General features: G+C 40.9%; 1 pseudogene; it reads left to right on the forward strand.

Annotated features, from left to right (window-relative positions):
* Positions 1–2,740: 2,740 nt before the first annotated feature.
* Positions 2,741–4,377, forward strand: LOC139554295 (cytochrome c oxidase subunit 6B1-like; annotated as a pseudogene).
* Positions 4,378–8,856: the final 4,479 nt, after the last annotated feature.

The raw sequence follows: 8,856 nt of genomic DNA on the forward strand, positions 1-8,856 counted from the left end.
GTTTGGAGGAAAAAGGGGGAGGCTTGCATGCCGAAGAACACCATCCCAACCGTGAAGCACGGGGGTGGCAGCATCATGTTGTGGGGGTGCTTTGCTGCAGGAGGGGCTGGTACACTTCACAAAATAGATGGCATCATGGGGCGGGGAAATTATGTGGATGTATTGAAGCAACATCTCAAGACATCAGTCAGGAAGTTAAAGCTTGGTCGCAAATGGGTCTTCCAAATTGTCACGTTCGTGTGTAGAGATGGACCAAGGCGCAGCGTACGTAGAGTTCCACATATTTTATTACAGAAAGTGAAACTTAGAAAAAACCAAAACAATAAAGAATAAACGAACCGTGACGACAATGCAGTGCTCATAGGCAACTAAACATAATCATTCAAACAATAACCCATAACCCACAGGTGGAAAAATGCAACTTAAGTATGATCCCCAATTAGAGACAACAATTACCAGCTGCCTCTAATGGGGAATCATACACAAACCTCAACATAGAAAATTAAACCCAGAACCCCACATAGAAATAATAAACTAGACTAAAACCCCTAGTCACGCCCTGACCTACTCTACCATAGAAAATATAGGCTTTCTATGGTCAGGACGTGACACAAATGGACAATGACCCCTAGCATACTTCCAAAGTTGTGGCAAAATGGCTTAAGGACAACAAAGTCAAGGTATTGGAGTGGCCATCACAAAGCCCTGACCTCAATCCTATAGAAATTTGTGGGCAGAACTGAAAAAGCATGTGCGAGTAAGGAGGCCTACAAACCTGACTCAGTTACACCAGCTCTGTCAGGAGGAATGGGCCAAAATTCACCCAACTTATTGTGGGAAGCTTGTGGAAGGCTACCCGAAACTTTTGACCCAAGTTAAACAATTTAAAGGCAATGCTACCAAATACTAATTGAGTGTATGTAAACTTCTGACCCACTGGGAATGTAACGAAAGAAACAAAAGCTGAAATAAATAATTCTCTCTACTATTATTCTGACATTTCACATTCTTAAAATAAAGTGGGTATCCTAACTGACCTAAGACTTGGAATTTTTACTAGGATTAAATGTCAGGAATTGTGAAAAAACTGAGTTTAAATGTATTTGGCTAAGGTGTATGTAAACTTCCGACTTCAACTGTACTTCAATGGGTGCGTGAAGATGTCAGGAATTGTGGGAGTTTCCCACGCAACGTCAAAGAGACTACCTACTTACTGATAGAGCAAGTAGTGGTGAGTGCAAAACCTGTCACCTGTGATAAATTGAAGTGCACTATGGAAACACTGCCTTCATGTAAATGATGTCACCGTAGTCTACAACAGGAAGAAATGTTGATTGCATTCTACTATTTAGTGATAGTCATTACCTATTTCTATAGAAGGGCATGTTTATCCTCAGTTTCTTACAGGAACTGTCCAGTGTTTCCAGATTTCTATGAAAAATGACTTATAATTCATTACAATACGAGTGAAATAGTTTTCATTACAAGAAAATGGTAATTAAATATGTTAAAAATCTGCTTTTCTATGTCGGAATGGTGAGGGCATATAACATTTATAAAAAATATTCATGCAAGTAGACTGCTGATTGGCCATTGACATCATCCTCTGTGAGGAGCATTTTTAAAACGTCTATTTGAGATAAAAGTTTTAGTTGCGGCCAACAATATTATTTGGGTACGGGTTAAAAGTTCAATTTTCACTGGACAGTTATTTTAGCTAACTTATCAATATGCTTTTAAAAAGACTACTTATGGTCTATCCACATGCCCAGATATTTGTAAGCAAGAACACAATCAATGTGGTTATCATCTAAAGTACATAAGCTTAAATCATTAACCTCATTTTTACAAGCTCTAGAAAACGACATATGCTTAATTTTACATGCATAATGGATGGTCAGTCCTTGCGTAATGGATGGTCAGTCCTTGCATAATGGATGGTCAGTCCTTGCATCCATAGCTCTGTCTATCAATTTGAAAGTGCTAACATTTCTCCAGCCCCATCCCTTATCCATTTACAAAAACAGTGGAGGGGTTTTGCCTTTGTTATTGTTTAAAATGCAGATTGCCCCTTTAACTTCTTAATCCAGAAAGCCCAAATCTGCTCTAACAATCCTAAAACAAAGCAGCTATTATCATCAGCTTTTCAGATACAAAATATACTTATATTATTTCTCTGACTGAGGAAACAATAAAAGTTTCTGGCATTAGCTCGGTTTGAGATTCCCTAAAAACATGCCACTTCGATACAGCTACGACCTGAAGGGACTTGAAAAGTAACTTCTAGCCGTAGCTCCAGCGAAGTGATTGCAACCCGGTCTCAGAGCATTTCGTATGATTATGTAGGTAAATCTGAGACATTCTATTTAGTATGACATGTTAGGTTTCATATGGTATGTATAAATATGTGGATGTCCATCACCCATTTCATATGATATGTTACGAATTACAATACATATTATATGTAATGAATTTGCAAAACGTACAATATGTTACGAATTCTAGCTAGTGGATAAGGTTATCTAGGCTAGGGGTTAGAGTTAGGGTTGTGTTTAGGAGTTAGGTTAAAAGGTTAGGGTTAGGGGAAGGGTTAGCTAAAAGGGTTAAGGTTAGGGTTAGCTTAAAGGTTTAAGGTTAGGGTAAGGGTTGATACGATAGAGTGATTATGAAAATTCGTTGGGATTTGTGTAAATCATTGTTTTGATTAGTATGAATGTTTTGCAGATTGAAATCAGTCAAAATGTCTGACGTAATTGAAAAGTAAATCAAAAACTACAGAACGGCTCCTTTTGATGCCCTATTCCCCAACACTAACCAGACCCAAAACTGCTTCCAGAATCACCTGGGTAATAACCACAACACTTTCTACCTTTGTTTGCCATTCAGCGCCGTACACAAAGTTATTTAGGCTAGGCCTCTATGGCTCCGGTGCTGTTTTCCTTTCAAACGATAGACCTTATTCAAACTGGATATTCAAAGACTTTTATACATCTCACGGGCATATCATACGTTCACAGGCAAAGTTATTTTCTTTGCTAAACCAATGTATGCTTAAATAAGGGTTTTTGAAGAATGAATCAACTTCGGCTAGGGTTGGTCGATTTGTTTATTATCTGTTAGGTTGAACGTGAGGAAAGTTCAGCACAGTAGACTTCTATAGACACTCCCCCTTCCCGTCCCACTAGCCTAGATTTCCAATCATCATGGACGCGCTGCGAGGAAAGTCTGTAGCGTCGATAATCATCAAAACAACATGACATAGCTATCATTAAATCCAGTCAATAGTTACAATGATAATAGTCTCCATGTTTTCTTGTGCCAGGCCCACTCTGGGTGGTTGCCATGGCACTTGCTGAATTCAACTTGAGCTTTAACCAAAGCAGGTAAAGCTAGAGGTAGGTTCATGTCAATAGGTGACAGCTCAGTTGTTTCGGTTGTTTCACTTGCTCCTATGGTTTTGCTGCGTTGATACGGGTAACTGTGGGAATGCTTTGTTAGGATTAGCCTAACTCTAGGCCTAACCCAAATGCTTAGTGGGCTCCTGCTTTTGAGTATTTTTTTAATCCTTTGTGATTCGCATTTTGGATTTATTTGGGCCATTATTAATACACAACATCATTTTCAGTGTGCACGGTATGAGGCCTCACCTTCCCTCTGTATTATGTAGCCTAGTACAATGTGAACACCTTAATTGTCAACTGACATTTAATTGTCAACAGACATTTTCAACTGTCACTGACCATAATGAGCACTCATCTACTCAAAATGCTATTGACTACTGTTGTTCCCCTACTAACTTGAATACTTGAAGTATCCTTGCGTATTAACTGCAAAATACTGGCACTGTAAAGGCTAAATTAATGAAAATATCCTCTTCGTCCGTTCATATGCATTTTGTTAGTCAGCACTATGTCCCTTCCTCCGTCCAGACTTCCACAGATCTAACAAGGCTCTGTCAGACAAAGGCCAGGATGTTGCACCCTGTGAGTGGTACCAGAGAGTCTACACGAGCCTGTGCCCGTTGAGCTGGGTCCGTGTCCCTCGTTCACTCGTTCTCTCTGCACCATACTGCCTTACAGTTAGCTTTGAACACTCTAGTGTATATTCGCTTTCAATCATGTACCCGCTGAAGAGACTTCTATTCAAATCAGTGGTGCCAGTCATCAGTTATAAAAAAAACTTGCTTGTTAATGCAAGGTTAAAGGTGATGTGGCTGGTCACAAATTTCAAGATGAACTACCCCTCTTCCCTTCTCAATTGTCATATTTTATCTGTCATTGTGTTGTCTACCACGGGACATTTACTGAGTTTCTCTCTCTCCATTAGGCAAAATGGGACGATCAGATTGAGGTTGGAAGTTTCCCCGGAAAAATCTAAATGGACACATTGCATGACCTCTTCCACTGATCTCGCGCCCATTCCCCCAACTTCCCTTATGCACACCCTAATGTCTCTGTCAAGCATTTTGATGTTTCTGTAAAAATGACTAATAAATATTTAATGTTATGATGATATTTGGTCATGTTGACTTTGGTGGTTTAGTGTTGGACAGTCCCATTAAATCAATCCACAAGACAGGATAGGTCGGTATCCTAAAAAGGTACAAGAGAATAAAAGAATTGCTGACATTCACAAAAGAGCTAAGACTGGTAACAGAAGATAGTTCTCATTGAAAAATGTAATTGTCACGTTCCTGACCTGTTTTCTCTTGTTTTTGTATGTGTTTAGTTGGTCAGGGCGTGAGTTGGGGTGGGCATTCTATGTGTTGTGTTTCTATGTTGGGTTTAATGTGTTGCCTGATATGGTTCTCAATTAGAGGCAGGTGTTTGACGTTTCCTCTGATTGAGAACCATATTTAAGGTAGGCTGTTCTCACTGTTTGTTTGTGGGTGATTGGTCCTGTGTCTGTGTCCATTGCACCACACGGGACTGTTTTCGTTTGTTCATTCGTTTAGCTAGTATTTCCTGTTCGTGCGTTCTTCGTGTCTTTATGTAAGTTCTTATGTTCAGGTCAGTCTACGTCGTTTGTTTGTTATTTTGTTAATTATCAAGTGTAGTTCGTGTCAGTGTTCGTCTTGTAAATAAATTCATTATGTCTACATACCTCGCTGCGTGTTGGTCCGATCCATGCTCCTCCTCGTCTGAGGAGGAGAACGAATATGACGAACGTTACAGTAATGAATATAGATATACATATTCTACTTCTGGGACCAACATCTATAGCATAATTTTTGCCAATTGTTTTCTAGTCTACGTACTCTCACATGGTTGGCCACCAGTTGTCATTGTACTATGTGGGTTGTTCACATTCTCTCTTCATCCCTGAGTAGTCCTGGATGTACTATATTACGTAAGAAGAATGAATAAGCCTCAGCCACTCCCTCCCAGCTTCTGTCTCCTCAAAATTGTGTAGTTAATTTACATTTCATGTAAAGAAAATATTAGCAACAACAGTTATGGTATTTTGATAATAATGACTGAAAAGAACTATACTCTTGGCACTTTTTTATTTATTGCCCTATCCACCAGTGGCGGTCAGTTCCATTTCCATTCATGAGCATGGCCTTATTTCTATTACAGCATATTGGATGACTGTCATTCATTTTCCATTCACCCAGTTCATTGTAACAGCGATAGGTTTAGGCTACTACATGATACTCTAATTTTCCCTATACCCATCATGAGGTTGCTACAACCTAGCCTACGAATGAAATTGTCGTTGAAATTCTTACACAGGGACACTTGAAGTCAATCTTAAATGAACATTTGTCAACACTCTGGAGAGGTTCCAACCAACTCAATGCACCAAGTACACATGTCAATCAGGAGCTCCCCCGGGGCAGTCCTGTTAGTTCCCTTGGTTACAGACACGTTACATAGGCATAGTTCATAGGGTTGCTTCCTACATATGTCTGGCACCATCTCCGATCTTAACTTAAAGAACATATTCTATCATGTTCTGCCAGATGGTTCTTGGGAGGAGGTCATGACGGCCCCCCCTCATATCTTCACCTGGCAAAGGCAGGAACCAAGGATTGTTTATGAAATCAAAGACAAGATGAACATTTTCAAGACTGTTTCTTCACACAGTAAAATTTCCTTCACAAAAGTTTACAACATAGGTGCACACAGGTTGAGAGAAAAATGTGAGGTGCTACCCACAGAGTGCTGTTGAGGCTACTGTAGACCTTCAATGCAAAATAGTATGTTTTTTAAAATATTTTCTTATTTTTTTATTTTTTTTATTTTATCCCATTTTCTCCCCAATTTTCGTGGTATCCAATCGCTATTAATTACTATCTTGTCTCATCGCTACAACTCCCATATGGGCTCGGGAGAGACGAAGGTCGAAAGCCATGCGTCCTCCGAAGCACAACCCAACCAAGCCGCACTGCTTCTTTAACACAGCGCGCCTCCAACCCGGAAGCCAGCCGCACCAATGTGTCGGAGGAAACACCGTGTACCTGGCCCCCTTGGTTAGCGCGCACTGCGCCCGGCCCGCCACAGGAGTTGCTGGAGCGCGATGAGACAAGGATATCCCTACCGGCCAAACCCTCCCTAACCCGGATGACGCTATGCCAATTGTGCGTCGCCCCACGGAACTCCCGGTCGCGGCCGGCTGCGACAGAGCCTGGGCGCGAACCCAGAGACTCTGGTGGCGCCACCCGGGAGGCCCCAAAATAGTATGTTTTAATCATTTATTTGGTGACGTGATTATATTTAGTATAGTTTTATCTAAAATGGATAACTTTTTTAATGTTTTACAATTTTTATATTTCTGAAAATCACTGAGGAGGATGGTCCTCCCCTTCCTCCTCCGAGGAGCCTCCACTGCTATCCACAACCCGGTGGCCGTTGGTGGGAGGAGCTATAGGAGGATGGGCTCATTGTAATGGTTAGAATGGAATAAATGGAACAGCATTGAACATAAGGAACCACACGTTTGACCATTTTCCATTTATTCCATTCTAGACAGTATAATCAGCCCGTAATCCTATAGCTCCTCCCACCAGCATCTGTCCCAACCTGTTGAAGACATTCTAAAGGATACCACTATTTTCTTCACTAACCCATCATAGCATGGGTTGGAAACAGTGTTTACAGGCCTATGTGTGCCTATGGTTGAACATTGATTGGCATGTGCGTTGCTAAAAGATACGTGTTCAACAGAAACTACAAAATGAAGTTGTTAGAACAATAAAATGAAATAAAATCCCTAAATGATGCAACTGACCATGAGGGTTGTAGGAAAGGAATTGCAATGAGGAAAGGGTCAATTACAAAAGAAAATTGCTCAGAGACTAAATACAGGCACAACCAGTGGTGGTTTTAGGTATAGGCGACATGGGCAGCCGCCCAGGGCGTCATCTGGCCGGGGGCACCACGGGGCGCCCGCACAAAAAAGAATTGGAACTGTGACATTTGCGCGATCGGTTTTCTATCGCTCATTTGCACGTCACGTCAATGATATCATGTCACCGTGTGGGACTGTGTGTCAATTAACCTTGTCGGAGTGGGCGCCCTGATTCTAGTTTGTGAGCTAGGCAGGCTACTGCCTGGGAAGGTCTCCCACCCAGAAGTACGAGATGGGGAGGGGGGCGGGGGTAGGTTGACCCCAGGTCTCCCTACTGGAAGCCCGAGGTAGGGGGAGCGGTGGAATCTATCAAATAGCGCACCTCTAACTTTGTACAATAATAATGCAATTAGTAAAATCAGTCACACTATCAAATGCTACCAAATAAACCACAATTCATTCATAATACTGTGAATATATAGTTTCACATACATATTGTTGCATTTTTTTCTGGTTTGTGCCAAATCGTTAAGAATAATATAAAACCAGTCTGCACACCACCAAGGTGAATCGGTTTAGTCTTGACTCTTGGTTGACAGTGTTGGGGGATGGGTAATGTATTGATGCTGGAGTGCCAAATCAACACAAATTCGTTTCTATTTGTCTTTGTTACTTCTTTTTGATATTTGTGAGTCTTATTTTTGTAGATATTTGTATATTTATATAGTTCTAAATGTTATGATTATATATTTGTGTTGTTCCAAATGTCTGAATAAAAATGACAGTTAGTGCAGAATGGTGCTTTTCTTTTGTTTGTTGGGGGGCGCTGAAGGGGGGGGTTCGGACAGGGAGCCATACACTCTAGAACCGCCACTGGGCTCAACCTTTATTAAATTACCAGGATGATGAAAGGACACAACCTGGGCCAGTACCATCAAATTCAATTAACATTGATGCTGCAACATCAACTGTTTGTGCCATGTTACTCCAACACACATGTCAAAAGTATTTTTGGCCTGTATTGGCCAAAATATTGTAGGCCTTCTTTTATATTGAGAATAATGGGGCACTGTGTAAGGGAGCATTTATTTTGGCCTATGGTCTGAATAATTACTAAGAGCTTTGCTCTTTATTTGGTAACAAAGCCTACAAGTTAACAATGTAAATACTTACGAACAACATTTGTTTCATTCTGCTTGTACATGTTGACTGAATAACCCTGAGGCATGGGCTACTCTGTTATTATCCTCACACTGGGACACGAGATTTCTGACAGCCATGTGATGTAATACCCAATACAGTTATTTAGTTTCAGTCCAACTGGCTCTTACAAATTCTGCTTGAGAACAAGATACGGGAGTCAATTTATTCAGCATATGTCTATAAACCTTATTGTCGAACTGGCCTATGTTACAACTTCATCCATTTAAACAAATATTAGATGGGAAGAATAAGGTCGCACGAAAGCGCATCCAAATGGATGGATCACTATCCGTATCGCGTTCGGTGACAGGCGCGTGATGCGTTGCTTTGGTACACGCGTAGCTGCAGCAGCATACATCA

The sequence above is a fragment of the Salvelinus alpinus genome, chromosome 26 (genome assembly GCF_045679555.1).
Source record: "Salvelinus alpinus chromosome 26, SLU_Salpinus.1, whole genome shotgun sequence".
Lineage (NCBI taxonomy): Eukaryota > Metazoa > Chordata > Actinopteri > Salmoniformes > Salmonidae > Salvelinus > Salvelinus alpinus.